Below are 18,744 nucleotides of genomic sequence, written 5' to 3'. Positions count from 1 at the left end.
TTTTAGAAATTTAAAGAAATTTTGTATTAGAAAAAAAGTATCCGATCAAGCTGACAGTTGGAAAAAAGTAAGCGATCGTTGAGGAAAGAAATGTCATTTCTCAATATGCAAATCTACAATCGTCTGTGCACACACACAAAGAAAACGTTTATAAGGAGCAGAATCGGGATAGCAAAATCTGAATTCTATCTACCTTCACAGGAGAGCTCCTGTGAAGGAACCTTCGAGCAAGTTAAAAAATAATGACTGAATATCTGAAAGATGGAATGTCTCAAAGACAAGTAGCTAGATTATTAAAATGTGTTCCAAGTACTGTATGTGATATTTGGAAAAAAATATGGTTCGACTAATAGTGTAAAGAGCATGTCTCGAAGTAGATGTCCACCTGCCACCTCATGCAGCCAGCACAGAAAACTGGCTGAACTTATGAAGTCCATTCGACGTTCAACATCCCAACAATTTAATGTACATGGTCGAACTACAGAGTGAAGGTAAGTGACCGCACAGTACGAAATCGGCTGAATGGTGAAGGATTTCGCTTTTTCAAAGCTAAAACGAAACCGTTTTTTGATAAAGCAACACAAAAAAGCGCGTTTCCAATGGTGTAAAAATCATGTAAATTGGGAATTTGATGACTGGAAAAAAGTGACGAATCTCGAATTTGCCTTGGAACCGGTGATGATAATCGTACCTTTTGTATAGAGAATAGTTGGTGAAAAGTTCTTCGATGAGTGCATTAATACCAAGGCTTAATTTTCACCCTCTACTGTTCGGGATTGCATGACATCACAAGGTGTTGGAAAACTATGCAGCGTGTTACGTACAGTAAAAACTCTGAGAAGAAATTTTAGAGCATTTTTTGGTTCCTAGTACCGAAAAATGGTTCCAGGATTCCAATGACTTCATTTTTCAAGATGATAATGCATCTTGTCACCGCAGCAGACGAATCAAGATCTATCTGCGAAACAATGTTAACACTCCAATTAAAACTATGACTTGGCCTTCGAATAGCCTGCACGATCCGATCGAAAATGTTTGGAATATTTTAAAGCAAAACATCGACACCAAAAGTCCCACAAATGTAAAAATAAATGTCAAGCAGTCACGCTGAAGTGAAATTCTGCCAACTGACTGAAAAGCCTATTGAGCCCATGCCACGAAGGATGAAAGCCGTCATTTGGGAAAAAGGAGAAATAACAAAATACTGAGTTCGGTGATCGGATATATATTTCTCGATCAAAGAAGCATCGCATACTCTTTTTCTTCAATGTTTGATTTCCATTCACCTAATTTCTGGTTTACATAACTATAAAATATTTTTTGTAATAGATTTTATTTCTTTGTTAATCGTATTTATATTCATAATTGTTCAATTCGAACAAAATTTATATATTGAGGAAAAAATAAATCATAATATATATATACAATGTTAGTTGTTGATCGATACTTTTTGCCAGGGGTTGTTTATTCTCTTTTCTTCGCTTTCATAAATGTTGCGCAATGTTAACGCATTTTTCAACCAATCGTTTTTGGCCGGATACACTGAATTGTCTTGCTTTTCTTTAGTTATGAAATAGTCTCAGGGCAGTCCAAAAAATAGTTTTTCACGTTCTTTAATGATTGCTGATAATCACTGTCATTTTCGTTTATTTCGTAATTTAATTTTGCATTTTCTTGCTGAGTTACTTTTTTTGCCATTTGCTCTTGACTTTTGCAGACAGTCGCATTTTCCTGATGTTGTCTTGTGCTCTCAGAATAACTGCCGACTGGTTTGTTTTGTAGCTGGAAGGAATGTTAGCAGTGGGCTGAATGCAATTAGATATTTCAGATCCATCAGATTGACTTATACTGCTTTCTTGAATTCCAGATGAGCCTTTACGGTGGGTTGTTTCCAGTTCTGGAATTGTCAAATAGCGAGAAGTTGATCTGAATTATGAATGAAATCCAGATGCGGGTATTTTGACTGAATCTGTTTTCACCCACGAACGTTTCTTCCTCCAATTACGTTTAGTTTGTTTATTTTCTGTTGTTGAATTATCCTTCCATAAGAAGTCGAATAAGGTAAGTGTTTAGTTGACTTCCCGTAGTTATATTTTCTGATCGATTTCCTATTAACTGGTAAAAGTAAAGAAACAAGTTTTATATTGAAAATACACGAGGGAATCGGAGATTACTCCGAATAACGTTGATTGAATAGAACACTTTTTTTTTAGATTATTTTAGAGATGAACCAAAATTAGCAATGGTTATGTATGCAAAGAAGCCATTCCGTTTCGATTCTGAACCATGGGGAAAACCTACAGTTTTTAGGAAAATAAATTAAAAATAGTTATAAACTATTCAGTTATATTTCCATATTCAGATTTCCGTAACTGTTGTATGCATCCCGAATAATCAATAAAATGATCTTAACAGAGAATACGCTAGCGTATGTGTAAGAAGCTGATTGAGCATCCTCCTTTATGTTTGGTTAATATTAAAACAAGAGCTGTATAGGAATTGAAAAATCTTACTGGGTCAGAAAAGAAAAACGAACTTTGCCAAATTTAATTAATTTCGTTTCTGTACACTTGTGATAAATATAAACATTCAGATTAGTTCAAGTAAACTTGACGATACGTTATAAATTTATAAAGTGAATTGTCTGTCGACAAATTTTTGTTAATCGCGCAACTTATCGAAGTATTGTTTATTCACTATTTGATTGGACAATTCCAGCTAATTAAATTGCTTCTTATCTTCCTCTGTTCCGATTGTAATCAGTATGAAATGAATCTAGATAGGCTTTTACGCAAATATACAAGTAGGGGGGGGGGGTCCTCCGGGTGGCACTTTTAACCCTTTTGAACTTTTGCAGTTAATTCTAAAATACAGTCTCGAGAACTCATTTCCAAATATTGTAAAACTAATGCGAATTTTCCTCACAATTGCTGTAACCGTTGCTAGTTGTGAGAGGAGTTTTTCTAAATAAAATTGATTAAGAATTACCTACATTACTATTTACTTCGAAATAGACTTCGCCAATGTCATCGACGATTTTGCTAACAGAAAAGCAAGAAAAATAACATTTTAGAATGTTTAAGTTAAAGTTTTACTTCAAAAATAAACATAATGTTTTAATTTATTTCCTTATGTCATTTTGACTTTTTGTAGTATTTTTGGTGTGTATTGAGAGGGGCGGCAAATTCAGGGATTGCCCCGGGCCTCAAAATCTCTAGCTACACCACTGACAAGTAGGAAAAACTGATTAACGTTAAGAATGCAGTCGCAAGGTCAGCGAGTTATAAATATTCGTATCATGTATTCAAAAGGGAAAACCGTCCACAAATAATAAATAAATACGTAAATAAATAATCTTCACTTAAATGTAATATTTGTTATTCCCAGTTTAATATTATGACTTGCGATCACAAGTTATTTAATTATATACTATATTTGACATGTAGATACATTTCAAGCATTTTATTCTTTGGCTAACTATGGCGTGAATAGCGTGATAGAACGTCAGGATGCAGGTTCAAATCCGCGCTGCAGGTTCAAATCACATCTATAACTCGAGGAATCTTTATATCGACTGTTTCATCCAAAAGTGAGACTTAATACAGAGATGACTGTAATTTCTTTCCAGAACTCGGGTTTGCACTCCCACAAATGCTTATGTAATTCTAATACGTGATATACTCAAATCAGAATATTAGTTTACCCGCTTCTTTGACCGACGTGATAATGTTTCCGTTTTTCCAGTGTACAGGCTTGCAAGTTCAAATACAACTGCAGTAGATATTTGTATATATCTTTAGGCTGTAGATGATTTCATCTCTTGGTGTGAGACCACAACATTAGTATTGGAGTCGATTGAGTAGACTAGTCTTGGACTTGATGTTTAATAACAATCCAACCTACGAACTGTTGGAAATGTATACTGCAGTATATTAGCACTGTGTAAGTGAGATGACAAAAACCAGGAAGCGTGATCTAGAGGCCGAACATTGTCTTTTTAATGGCAGTGCAGGTCTGGTAAGCAAGGATAGCGATGCTATCACATCGCACCGGTTAATCTAAATCATCTGCCACCACTTAAGCAAATCGGTTTGTTTGACGCAAGCTTTCTCACTGGCAAACAGTACCTTCAATTATATGATGGGTTGGGTTATTTATTTGATACCATTGAATTAACGCGTTATTCGCGTCAGTCCAAACTAGACTGAGGAGAATCTTCTTATTTGGTAAACCTACAATGAGTAGGGAAAACTGTTTGCTTCCTACATTTCCATCCAGTGTTGAGAACAAAGACGCAATGATTTGTCGTGGACTTGTTCGCCGTTCACCCTAACACTAAAGAGAAACAGATTGTAGTAGTTGCATCAAAAAATCGTCAATAATTTAAGATCTTTGCATTTCGATGACGCAGTAAATTACTACAAGGAAATTGAATTATGCGATCCTGTAATTTATAGCAGAGAATCTGCGAACTTCCCAGGATTCTTTTATGACAAGAAAATATATTACTGACTCTTCAACAATCCGTTTTTGTGTAAGACCCCGCACTGTTTTTAATAATTCCTTCATTAATTTTATTAGCATTCCGGAATTGTTAACTTCAGTTGGCATACGCAGCAATTTATCTAGAATGGTGAATATATTGTACTTGGGTAATAAAACGTCTGATTCATTTGATTCCTTCATTATTTATGCATACATTTAATTTCGAATTGCTATTTATGCTTATGCATGAACAGCAAATCGAAACAGTGATTGACTACTTCGTCAGATACTTGGTTTCAGTTTCATCTCCTATTTTACTCTCACCAAATATTTGGTTTTTCTGGTGGCATTAGAACTTGTCTTGTAGTCATAACTCTGCTAATCTTCGCCTCAGGTGGAGGATGACACGAAGAGGGATGACAATTGTCTCTTAAATTAGGATTCACATCTTTGTGTTGTCTAATATCCCGTGTTTTGTTGATTTTCTTTTCTATGGTTACTCAGCGTAGTAAAGTGTAGTTTGATTTGTTATTGATGGGAAATGAATTCAACTCCAAAACACATTTCGCAAATGAATGTAGGGGAAGTAAAAAAAAAATATTTTTGCCCTCTGAATTGTCTGTTCCCTTCTAACTTAACGTTAGAAGACGAACTGTTTTGTAAAAAAAGTTTCAGATTTATATCAGCGACTTAATAAGTTATAAACTCCTATTGCTGTGTATAATGCTGTTTATGTTGAAATAAAAATATATCGCGATCCGAACCAACTTAGAAATGAAGTAAGTGTATAAAATTAACTCCCACTTCAGATGGGAATGATAGTAAGTGTTATCTCCATTTTTTTTGATAAGGATCAATTAGATAAGTTTCCTTAGAAAGTTATTTTTGGATTCTAGTAGTTCCACTTATCGAAATTCTGTATTTCCAATGTACGCAAATATTTCGAAGCATCTTCTCAATTGGATCATTTGCATGGACGCAAAGAGGTAAAACGTGCAAAAGTTAAATATTGCAATAACTATTTACTGGTTGTGTGCGATTTAATGAAATCTAGAGTAAAATTTTATTTCAGCTTTGGTTTTATTCAAATATTTTTTTATAGTAACAGGATAGGTAAATATGTCCGCAGTACTAAGCCAAAAGCAACTGGTATAAGTTATATAAAAACCACGATCTAGTGCAGCGTTTCCCAGATTTTTCCTACGACGGAACACTTTACAAATCCTGAAAATTTCACGGAACACCTTGGTTATTTTGTAATGTATTAATTATTAAATAAATAGTTATTAATACAATACAATATTAATAATTCATTATAGCATAATCATAAAGAGTATTAGTACACTTGTATACGGTGTGACATGTTGCCAAATATAAAATTACATTTAAATTAGTTATCAATCACTGGACTAAGGAAATCTTATAGCATATTGTAGACCAACATCATTAAATTAATTTGTGCTGAATTTCATTGACATATCCCATTCTGATCACCAAAAGTCCTTATAATATTATAAGTACTTACGAGTGCATGCAGACTTTTTCTCCTGTGTGCTGGCACTTTTCCCCTCCTTTTGTACATCCTGGAGATCGCTTTGTAGGCTTGAAGTGGATGAACCACTATCTTTTGCGTCACAAACACCTTCAATAAGATATTTCTTAACACCAAAATTAAACAAAGCCCCATGTCTTATTCATATTAAAATTTAAATCTGTAGGCCTATTACTTTTAAAAAATCACGGCACTACGGTTTCGAAACAAGCACTTTCACCCTACAATACAAAATTGCGAAGAAAGTATTTACTAGATTTGAGAACCAGATACAATTTCAGTGGAAAAATTTTCTTTATACTTAATTGATGATTGGTCACTGAATTTGCAACACAGATGTTATTTCGTTCAGTTTTGAGAACAGAGGATACGCCGCCCATTGTTGTAATTGGCTTGCAGGCAATTTTTATGACGGTCGTAAACAGCGGTATTCTCTTTCCCGAATTACTTCCATATTTAAAAATATACGGCTTGGTCACTGACATCACGGAACACTTATTCACTTCCCGCGGAACACAATTTGGGAAACCCTGATCTAGTGTTTGACATACGCATCCGACTTAAGCAATCACTCCTCGACAGGCCACTTCTATGACAAGCGAATTTATTAGTGTTCAATTTCAAACTGTATTGTATGTAAACAATTATACGAGCCTGCTAACGGGATGTGTGCAGAGGTTTCTGAACGATACCATCTCCCCCATCCCCGTTTTATAATAGGGCTGCTTTTATTCGCTTTCCCCTCATCGAATGATAATGCTTGGATACAATCTTCCTGGATGGAATTGACATTTAGTATTTAGGATCTCTATTAAAATTTATTGAGTTATTTAGGACCATTTTAATAGCAAAATTAGGCAAAAAAATAGTATACAGTATAGTTGAGGCGATAATGAATAGTATCGCTCTACAAGAATATGATTGCAAAACGCGTCATTTTGGGATTGTTTAAAATTTTTTCTTAGTTGTTTTGGAGCGGAGGTGCATGGATGCTGAATTAGTATGAAAGATTATGATGACGGTTCAGAACGAGCGATACTTTTTAAGCACCAGTTTGGGTACAATTCGTGGGATACTTCTAAGATCAGAAAATTTGTTGGTTGGTATTCAATATTCTCCTGATGTATTTATTGTCGAAAATTTAGAGGGTCAATGCTGTGAATTGTTCTTTCTAGTAATGAAAAGTGATTTGTCTTGGTAATCTGTGCAGGAGTCGAAGAAGAGTGATGCTAGGAGGTTTGGTTTACGTTTAAAATGATGTTACAATGATATTATCTTCGTGTGAGAGAAGTGGAAGCACTGAAAGGCAAGAGGTGGGCCTTTGCCAAGAAGGCTAAACTGCTGCATAAGGAGGAGGCAAGTTTCATGTGAAATCAAATTTGAATCAGTTTTGCTTTTACAGCTGTCGTGAGATGAAGTGCATGTTGCGTATGAAGTCGCCGTTTATTGCGAGTCACTTGTGGTGTGCTGAATTTTTTGGTTGGTACTTGCTGAGTTGGCACACTATGGGGAACTTTATTCGAGCAGGAATTCAGTTATTCAAGCCAGAGCAGTTGCTGGTAACCAGAGAGTAGTAAAAATAATCAAAGCAATGAAATGTACATAGAACAAACACATCCGATTTAGCACCGTTACAATGCTTATTGTTATTATCATCTGAGACCTTCAAGGAGCCAAGGACTCATCGAGGGAGGCTATAAAAAATCGCCCAAACCAGCTGTCATACCTTCCCTTAAATTCATTCACACTAGATGCACTCACTACCCACAAAGGCCAACTATTCCACTCGCTCACTGCTATCTGGGAGAAAAACCTAGCTCTTACCCCTCTCTTGACTGTGAACAAACTTAACTTAAATGGATGCCCCCCGTGTTCTCTTCCCACCTTCCATATAACGAAAAATTTCATCAGACAATATCCTATAACACTCCTTCAAACGTTTATAGACCTCTATCATATCATCCCTCTTTCTCCTGTTAATCAGAGTCTGTAATCCACATTCTCGCAATCTGTCCTCATAATCTAAATCTCATAATCTGGATATAATCTTTGTGACTCTTCTTTGCACTCTTTCCATAGCTTCTTTATTCCCTTGTAATTGGGGGAGACCAAATCTTACCACAACTTTTATGGTAAGAGTTGTCAAAAGATGCGCTGACATCTTTAGAATATCGAGAAGGAAAGTGGTTAGGAAACGTTTGGATGTGTGGAGGATCGCGAGACTCACCTGTTGTTCAGGCGGGAAGGAAATTGGTATTATGTGTTAACAGAAAATACCTCAATGTTAGTGCCTTCGTATCACATTCCATTGGAAGGATTTGGTTCGAATCTTGCATAGGCCAGGATGAACTGTAATATATTATGGTACGTCATAGCCTTAGATGATTCGCAGTAATTTCGGCAAACTCAACCCTTCGCATTACTGCAAGATGGAGTATTGAAGTCCTCGAAAGTTTTAATGATTAGCATATTTCGTATATCTAGCCGCTAACATAAGTGATAATGATTAGTTTCCTTTAATCCATACGCATAGTAGGGGCAGCTATGTTACTATACTAGGGAAGTGACTATGAGCAAGGTGGTTTCCCGTTGCCTTCCTTGCCCCTAACATAAGTAAAATGTTAAATTCTGAATGTTAAAAACTAAACTTCTACATTCTCAAATGGAATACAATTCTTGTAGAAAGGCTTACACGTTGGCTGTACATGATTATTGAATTCCTTAAGGAATTCACAACGTAAACTGGTATATAAATTAAAATAAACTTTAATACATACTTCCTGTATTTCGGAAACGTCACGTTGCCATCTTCATGGAAACTTAAGATTAAGACACGTGCACGCAGGCACTAGAACAGCAAATGAGGTCGAAGAAAGGAGACTACTGTTATTCCTAAATTCCTGATGATGCCCCTAGCGGGCTATATTAGGTATTCTTGGCCGTTCGGCTGAAGTTCTCATGATGTACGTTTCCCAAATTTGAAGCATTCTCGTGCATCCAAATTTGTTGAGGTTGGGCACGTTTTTTAGGGCTGAGGCCGATTCTATGAATAGTCTTTCAAATTTATACTTGCTGCAGTGTATTAGTGTGGCTTTCTTCCAACGTATTCTGTGGCGAGTATCCAGAGCATGGTCTGCAAGCCCAGAATGGCTGTAATGGTGAAACCGGATGTAGTCCTTGTGTTCCGAAATTCTGATATTCGTTGTCCTGCCTGTTTGGCCAAAGTAGGACAGTTTACAGCTGCAAGGGACCTGGTAAACACCAGGTAGGTCTAGGAGAAGCGGTTGGTCTTTTGTGGAGAGGATAAGGGATGCCAATTTTCTATATGGTTTGTAACAAGAGGTCAAGTCATATTTTTTTAGGATTATGGTTATTTTTTCATAGGTGCCCCGGATGTAGGGGATAGTGATTGATTTAGAGTAATTTTTATTGTGTAGGGGGTACTGGTTTTAGTATTTTTTGGGGGGTTGTAGCCGTTGGCTGAGAACGTATTAAGGATGTGATTTAGTTCAGTGGTTAGGGCCTTGTCATTCGAACAGATTAGTTTAGCCCTGTTATGTGGTGTCTTAATAAAACCATATTGTTATGAGGGGGGGGTTGTTGGTGAATATATCTGCCTGTATGGGTGGGTTTTTATAAACTGAGAAAACCAAGGTTCCATCAGGCTGGTGGGTGATTAGTGTGTCTAGGATATGGAGACTTTTGAAGAGAAAGCCTTCAACTCTGCCCCACAAAAACCTACCATATGGCTTCGCTATGTTGATGATGTGTTCGCTATTTGGCCACATGGCTCAGATACACTCCTCTCCTTCTTAACCCACTTAAACAACCAACACCCCAGAATCAAGTGCACTCTGGAAAAAGGGGAAAACAACAGCCTCCCTTTCCTAGCGCCACACTAGTCACCTGCCAGCCTGATGGAAAAACAAATGTAGAAAACCAAGGTTTTCTCAGTTTGTAGAAAACCCACCCATACAGGCAGATATATTCTCCAACAATTCCCCCTCCCCTCACAACAATATAGTGTTACTAAGACACCACATAACAGGGCTAAACTAATCTGTTCGAATGACAAGGCCCTAACCACTGAACTAAATCACATCCTTAATGCCTTCTCAACCCCCCAAAAATACTAAAACCAGTAACCCCTCCTACACAATAAAAATTACTCTAAATCAATCATTATTCCCTACATCCGGAGCACCTCTGAAAAAATAACCAAAATTCTAAAAAAAAATATGACCTGACCTCTTGTTACAAACCATATAGAAAATTGGCATCCCTTATCCGCTCCACAAAAGACCAACCACTTCCCCTAGACCTACCTGGTGTTTACCAGGTCCCTTGCAGCTATAAACTGTCATACTTGGGCCAAACAGGGAGGACAAAGAATATCAGAATTTCGGAACACAAGAACTACATCTGTTTTCACCATTACAGCTATTCTGGACTTGCAGACCATGCTCTGGATACTTGCCACAGAATACGTTGGAAGAAAGCCACACTAATACACTGCAAGTATAAATTTGAAAGACTATTCATAGAATCAGCCTCAGCCCTAAAATACGTTCCCAACCTCAACAAATTTGGATGCACGTGACTGTCCCAAATTTGGGAAACGTACATCATGAGAACTTCAGCCGAACGGCCAAGAATACCTAATATAGCCTGCTAGTGGCACTATCAGGACTTTAGGAAAAACATTCTCCTTTCTTTGACCTCATTTGCTGTTCTAGTGCCTGCGTGCACGTGTCTTAATCTTAAGTTCCCATGAAGATGGCAACGTGATGTTGCCGAAATACAGGAAGTATATATTAAAGTTTATTTTAATATATCTCTGAATATAGTCTCTGAATTCTTTATTTTCATAACACCATGTTATTATAATTGAGATTCTTAACCGCAGAATCTCAAATCTGAAATGGATACTTAAAGGTAACTTCAAATTAGCTCCACCATATTAGCTTAGTCTCCATGTGGTGCTTGTCTATTGTCCTTTTTAAAATGATAATCCCACTGATGAAAAGTTGTACATTACCTGTACAACTTTAGTTGACGATATTATTATACTACAGTACATGAATAAGGTGGGTGGAACTTTGTTTTAGAGAACTTTACTAACTAGTTAGTATCTCAACGCCCTCTGGTTGAAAAGACGTGATTCGAATCTCTTTTAGGACTAGTAGAACCTAATTTTTTATTTGAAGGTGAATGAGTGGGTCTCATGCAGAGGTTGAATGGTTTTCTTCTCGGAAACTGTTTTTCATCTCACAAAGCTGGAAAATCGGTCAGAAAAACAAATGTACAAGGATAATGCACTAACCTCATAGCCATTTCTGAAGCTTAAAAACCTACCCAAATAATAAAAAAAAAGTTTCTTCAAGTTACTATTAGCATCCAATAAGCAGGAGGTGGCTTTATAATAGATGGACTACCACCTAATGACATAATTAATACCTAATAAATATGTCTGTGTGCGATTCGAACTCATAGTGATTGCACAAGGGGTGTTATTTCTTCCGCTAATTAGACGGACAAGTATACTCAATTCTGTTTTAAAGTACTTTGTTTATCAGTCAGTCAACTTATTTTCTTCTTCGGTGTAGTCTCAACGGAATACCTATATTTATTACTTATAACTCCTACCCCTATACACCCGCAGACAATACACCGCAGAGGATGCAGCAGAGTGATGGCATGCCGGTTGCATTTAATGCCTATAAATCCCAACGGGTGCCCAACCAGTCCTAGGATGGAAAAGATGAATCCTCACCCCCCGTCTACTTGCTATTGTTATCGAAATTGCAAATATCACGGTGTTTTCTTCTTTATATAATTATAATAATGGAAATAAAGATATCACTTTGCCCAGAAGCTTGGCTGTTGCCAACCATTCATTTCTGTTGCACCTCAAAAGAGTAACGGTTTTAGATAATTAAGAATCGCATAACTTCTATGCCGAGTAATTTAGAATTGCTGTCTTTCGACATGGGCATGTCTCCCGTCTATTTTTAAACAAAATTCGTTGGATCATACATTATTGAAATTCCATCTTTCTTATTTATTTAGGAAAATGACATTCTAGACACTGTTTTGTTCATTATAAAATACAGGTAACCCTCGTATAACGCGTTACTTATACAACGCAGTTTCGCTATAACGTCTAAAATTGTAGTAACCCTTGTTGAACGCGATACCTATACAATACGGTTCCGATAAAAACACGTAACTATTCTATAACTGGTCTACAAATTGTAGTAACCTTTATCTTTTCATATGTTTTTAACCCGCGGCTTAAAAATCAAATTGTATCTTCGTTAAATTTGTGTCTGCGTGTATCGCGCATGTAATTATAAGCAGCGAATTTATATTAGGGGAATTACCCTTTAGCACGCATGTACCTCAATTGTTTACCGTGTAAAACGTTTATTATTGAAAATTGTCCTCGTTTCTGCCAGGAAAGTGCATTAAAAATCATAAGTATGCTCATCTCAAGCTGAGCACTTTATTTTCTGGTGAGTTACATACAATATGTAATGCTTGCTTTTTATGTAAAATATTATTTTTATAGTAATGGCCACAAACTGCAACGAAAGGGAAAACCAACATTGAAAACAAATTAATTTCTCTCGAAGAAAAATATTCAAAATCTTGGATCGGTTGAAAAATGGAGAAAAACTAGGAGTTTTTGCAGGGACTTTGAATTTAAATGAATCAACAATTCGAACAATCAAACAAAATGAACATGAAATCCGAGAAAGTGTTTATTGTTGGGTCAACGATAAGTGCAAAGCGCGTTGCTCGTGTACGCGATATTCTAATAGAAAAATCTATAATGATTTCGATAGAAGATTGCACCTCAAAAGAAAATTCCTATGGATGGAAATCTTATTAAACAAAAAAACTCAAAGTTTATAAACATTCATAGTGCAGACCAGATGTTCAATGCGGATGAATCCGGGTTATATTGGAAAAAAGTGCAAAACGCACCTATATTTCGAAAAATGAAAGATCAGCTCCTGGATTCAAAGTTTCCAAAGATAGAATTACTCTACTGTTTTGTAGTAATGCACCAGGTGATTACATGACAAAACCAGTGTTTATTAGCCAATCCTCAAATCCTCGTGCTATGAAAGATTAAAACCTGCACTAGTTTATTTTGCCTAAAACCTTTATGCATTATGTGCAATGAAGTTTAAGTACAATTTCTAATTTTATACTTTTATACTATGTATTTGTTTCATAGTTTGTTTTCTTGACTTACATGAATTACCTGAAGTGAATAAAAATATATTTTTGTTGGATATGTCATTGTGTTTATATAATTAAAAAAAATAAAAACGATTTCGGAACATAACCCTACTTTTTCTATGTGATCTGAGACTCGCATAACGCAATTTATATAACACGGCATTTCTGCGGAACCTAACATCCGCGTTATACAAGGGTTACCAGTATTTATTTTGACATTTTATTCAAGTTATGTTTCTTTTAAATAAAAATAGTTTAAATGATATTTCGGTGATTACACCACATTTTTTTATTATTCAGTTATATAAAACACTGAAATAATAGTTCCCGACAAGTTTCGTAAATCGTAGGATTTACATCTTCAGGGGGTAAATAGTATAACTTAAAGTTTAAACAAGAGAATTAATAAATAAAAATCATAACCGTCTAGCTATTCATAAAACTCAAATAACGGAATGCAGATATAAAACGTTATTGACGTTGAACAATATTGAACGATGTCACGTGTTCTTATTCTCGTTCATACAGTCCGAGCTCAGATTGAGGTAGATTTTTTTATTAGAGCTGAACCACACTTGATGGAGAATCAGGTGAGGAAAATTAGGCCTTGTTTGTGTGGAATATGCGTTTGATTTTGATGAATTTCGGGATGACTTCGTTATCTCTGCATCGGATGAGGAAAATTAGACGATTAATGAAGTTGAGATGTTTAATGCGTAGTTTAACAACTTCATTAATCGTCTAATTTTCCTCATCCGATGCAGAGATAACGAAGTCATCCCGAAATTCATCAAAATCAAATGCATATTACACACAAACAAGGCCTCCAGAATTTATCATAAAATGGAACTAGCTTTTCTAAGAAAAGAATTACAGTCACTAGAGCTGAATTAGCATTAATTAGTAATAACACTTTTTCTCTTCATAATGAACTGGCCACATCTCTTCCATCCTACCTATGGAACAACATCGATAGTGTTACATTTAATAGCGATCTCAGAACAGAAGAAACATACATTAATTCATAAGTTCAACGTACTCCTTCAGAAGAAGGAAATACATAAAAAAAAAAACAACTAGATCATTCAAAAGTAGTTATTAATCTTTCTTCGAGAGTCTTAACAAAAGAGGAGAATAATCTTTTACTTAAGGGTTTTAACTTCGCCTTAACCCCACGTTTCCTTCCAAATATTGATATCATAGCACAAATAGAAAAAGGAATTAGAAATCTACCGAACAACACGGCAGATCTTATCCGTATAGAAAGTACAGCTTTACTATTAAAAAGCAGATTACCTCGTAGGAATCTATCTTACAATGAATACGTTTGCCTTAAAAAGTTAAAGGATGACAAAAATATTGTCAAAATAAAAGCGGATAAAGGCAACGTAACTGTCGTTTTAAATGCTACAGAATATGATAACAAAATGAAAAGTCTCCTGGAAGATACCAACGCCTACAAACCCATAGACAGAGACCTGACTTGGCCTACACACAAAAAAAAACAAATGATCTAATAAAAAATGCCTCTCTGGACGGAAGAACTTAAAAAATACTTACAATCAAAACATCCTTTGATACCAAGAATATATGGTGTTCCAAAGATCCATAAGGCAGATATACCTTTAAGACCAATAGTAGATGGAAGAGATTCACCGACTTCCAACTTGGCGAAATACCTCACCAACATGATCTCACAACATACAGGAAAAACATCTTCCTTCATAAAAAATAGTAAACATTTCATAGAAAAAGTGAAAGATATTCATATTGGTCCAACAAACATCTTAGCAAGTCTCGACATTATCAGCTTGTTTACAAATGTCCCGAGACAAGAAATTTTGAATCTCCTAGAAGACCTCTTCCCTCCGGTCATCTTGAATCTTTTTAAACATTGTATAAACAATACTTTTTTCACCTATAAAGATAGAATCTGGGAACAAAAAGAAGGGACTGGCCATGGGTTCATCATTATCACCGGTATTAGCAAACCTATTTATGGAAAAAATTTAAAACAATGCTCTTAAGAATTACTATAAAAAACCAAAAATACAGCTACGCTATGTGGACGATATTTTCATCATATTCAGTGGATCAACAGATGAACTTATCAATTTCAAAGATTATCTCAACAATTTGCACAACATCATAAAATTCACTTTAGAACAAGAAAAAAAATAAAAAAAAACTTCCTTTTCTGGATATTCTATTAGAAGTTAATGAAGAAAGTAAACTCTCCTTCTCAGTATATAGGAAGCCGACAAACACTGGAAGATTTCTAAATGCAACCTCACACCACCATCCTTCACAAAAAATAAGCTTAATTAAAACTCTTCGAGACTGAGCATACAATATCTCCAGCACACAAGAAAGATGTAATAAACTAAAATACTTAACACAAATCCTCCAACAGAATGGATATGAAACAAAAACCATCAAGAGAATCCTTAAAATGCCTCCAGCTAACAACACAATAAAACAGGATTACAAAAACGCAATCTCGCTTCCTTATATCAAAAATGTTACAGACAAGCTAGCCAAATTAATGAACAAACACAACATGAAAGTAGCCTTCCTTCCTATGGAAAAAATCTCAAGATTCCTACATCCACCAAAACCACCTCATCATCCTCTTAAAAAACCAGGAGTTTACAAAATCCATTGCTCTTGCGGGATTTTCTAAGTAGGACAGACAGGAAGATCTGGAGAAATACGCATGGCTGAACACCGAAAAGAGAACAAAAAAAAGGGGCTTGCTTTCCATACCACTTCCACTGGACACGATGTACTCTGGCATAAAACGACGATGTCATTTATTTAAAGAAGCTGTTAATATGCTAAAAAAACCCCAACCCAATGCAATAAAAATCAAGGTTTAATTCTCCAAGTGTGGTCAGCTCTAATCAAAAATCTAGCTCAATCTGAGCTCGGACTGTATGAACGAGAACAACAACACGTGACATCGTCCAGTATTGTTCAACGTCAATAACGTTATATATCTTCATTCTGTTATTTGAGTTTTATGAATAGCCAGACGGTTATGATTTTTATTTATTAATTCTCTTGTTTAAACTTTAAGTTATACTATTTACCCCCTGAAGATGTAAATCCTACGATTTACGAAACTTGTCGGGAACTATTATTTCAGTGTTTTATATAATTGAATAATAAAAAAAAATGTGGTGTAATCACCGAAATATATCTTTTGAACCAATTAGCTACAGAAGTCTACGCCTGCAAATAAAAATAGTTTATTTTACGATCCAGTTCATCCCTCAGATGTTTAATAGGATTGAGATCGGAGATCTGTGGAGGCCAGTGAAGTGTGGTGATGTCCACTGCAAAACATGGGTTTTGTACATTGTCTTGCTGAAGGAGACGATGGTCAGTTCCGTAGAAACGCCACAAAGTACAAAGCATTGCATTGTACAGAATATTCAGATAGCTCTCAGAGTTTAATGTTCGTGGGACCACAAGTAGAAGACCGAGGCTAAACCAGGAAAATCAGGACCATACCATCACACCACTACTCCGAATTTCATAGTTTAGGTTACGCACTCTGGTAAGACACGTTCACCTGGCATCCGCCAGACCAGTCCATCTGCTCGGTAGAGAATTTAGAGTGATTGCTCCATAACACAGCTTGTAGTTGCATGTGGTTCGGGTCATGTGGGGCTTGCATGTTGCGGTCCTACATGGAAACCCATGTTGTGAACCTCGGTTCTGAATATTTTTCTGTGGATTCGTGTTCCACTAGATGCCCGGAACTCTGCATTCAATCTGCAACATGACATCCCATCACAACGCCTCTTTCAAACTCCATCAGTTTCCTTCTCGCAACTTTTTCACCCAGACACAGTTGCACCGACCAGTAGCGCACTCAGGATTTAATCTTGGAGGTGGGGGACCGAGTTGAGTCCGTAGACGATTTGAGAATACCCACTACGCATCGCATATATGACTGAGCATTTGCAATGATCGCTAATTCATAAGTAGTATAGAAATAGAAGACACGACACAACATAAATAAAAAAAAAAAATTTTAATAAAGAAAAGATTTTTGGCATTGGAAAATTTTCTGGTGCTTTTTCTTTGGGGAGGACAGGGGCCCCTTGGCCCTGTCCTACCCCCTCTGGGTGCGCCACTGGCACTGACTTGAGAGCAGCATATTCCTCCAATTTATACCGGCTACAATGCGGCTTTACATGGCAACTTGACCCCTGGGGTGGGGGAGGGAGGGTGTCCTAAGCAGTGTATAAGCTGAGTATGTGACCCACCCATCACTTTGGTTATTAGAAACTTTTAAAGAAATATCTCAAAAGAAATGGAACAAAAATGCTGTAAAAAGCTGAATTTTATATTTTATTTTATGCTAATTTTGTTTTTTTTCCTTTTTTTTTCATGTTCAGGTTAAACTATACTAGAAAATGTGAAATAATATCATATTCAACATTGGTTTTGCTTTTACTCTTATTTTTCACAGCAGTTATTCAGCCAATATTTGTTTAATACCTCTGTTTTAATACTTCATGCGTTATTTTTCAAATTAACGAAATTTCGACACAAATATGCATCTGTCATTTCTTGATTATCGTAAGCTACGTTTCAATTGGAAGAACCAACCAACCAGTTATAGAATAGTTACGACTCAAGTAACTAGTAAGGAAATCTTTCCAGAAGCAATATTGAAGAATTTTCTCGAAGTTTTAATTTTTAAAACAAACAAGAGTACTGTTTATTATAATTTTAACGCCAATCAACCAACGAGCATATCAACAAACATTTCACTGGCGAGAATGGTATTTCGTGTGAGGGTAGGATAAAATGTTCTATTTTCCATATCGAAGGGAGTACTTTTGAAAATGACCGCTATTTGGAGGACGCAGCGCACAAAAAATCGCATAACCAAGCATATTTGAATATACGACGTTTCATATAATTAATTGTATATTTTTTCTAGACAATTTGGAAGATTTGTGGCATGAGAAGTATCTTGTAGTTCTGCACGTTGTAAGGTAACGCTTTAATGAGCCATCTGTAAAAGAAAGCGTCGGGATTTGTGCTATTAGTTTTCTTAAGAGGGAAAGTCCGCGAAAGTTGAATTATTTGTTAACCCCTTAACATATAAAGACGTCTGTGACACGTCTTTTGTTTATTGCCCCAAAATTGATTTTGAATTTTGGTTTCACATATAAATACAACCGAATATAGACAATCTTGTGCCTATTTCCTTTCAGCCGAGAAAAGTTGCCAACGGCTTGTATCTTCTATTTCGTTTGCGTTTGCACAAATTCATCATTATTTGAAAAATAATCATTTTTCAAATAATGATGATTTCCAAAAAATCATTTCAAATAATGATGATTTCCAAAAAATCATTTCAAATAATGATGAATTTGATCCAGCAAAACCACCCTCGCCCAAAAAAAAGTGGCAGATAAACGATCGCTTTCTGA

This window comes from Typopeltis vanoorti, chromosome 16 (assembly GCF_054136105.1).
Source record: "Typopeltis vanoorti isolate ZY-2024b chromosome 16, IOZ_Tvanoo_1.0, whole genome shotgun sequence".
Taxonomy (NCBI): Eukaryota; Metazoa; Arthropoda; class Arachnida; order Uropygi; family Thelyphonidae; genus Typopeltis; species Typopeltis vanoorti.
Note: the sequence above shows the minus strand (reverse complement) of the source record.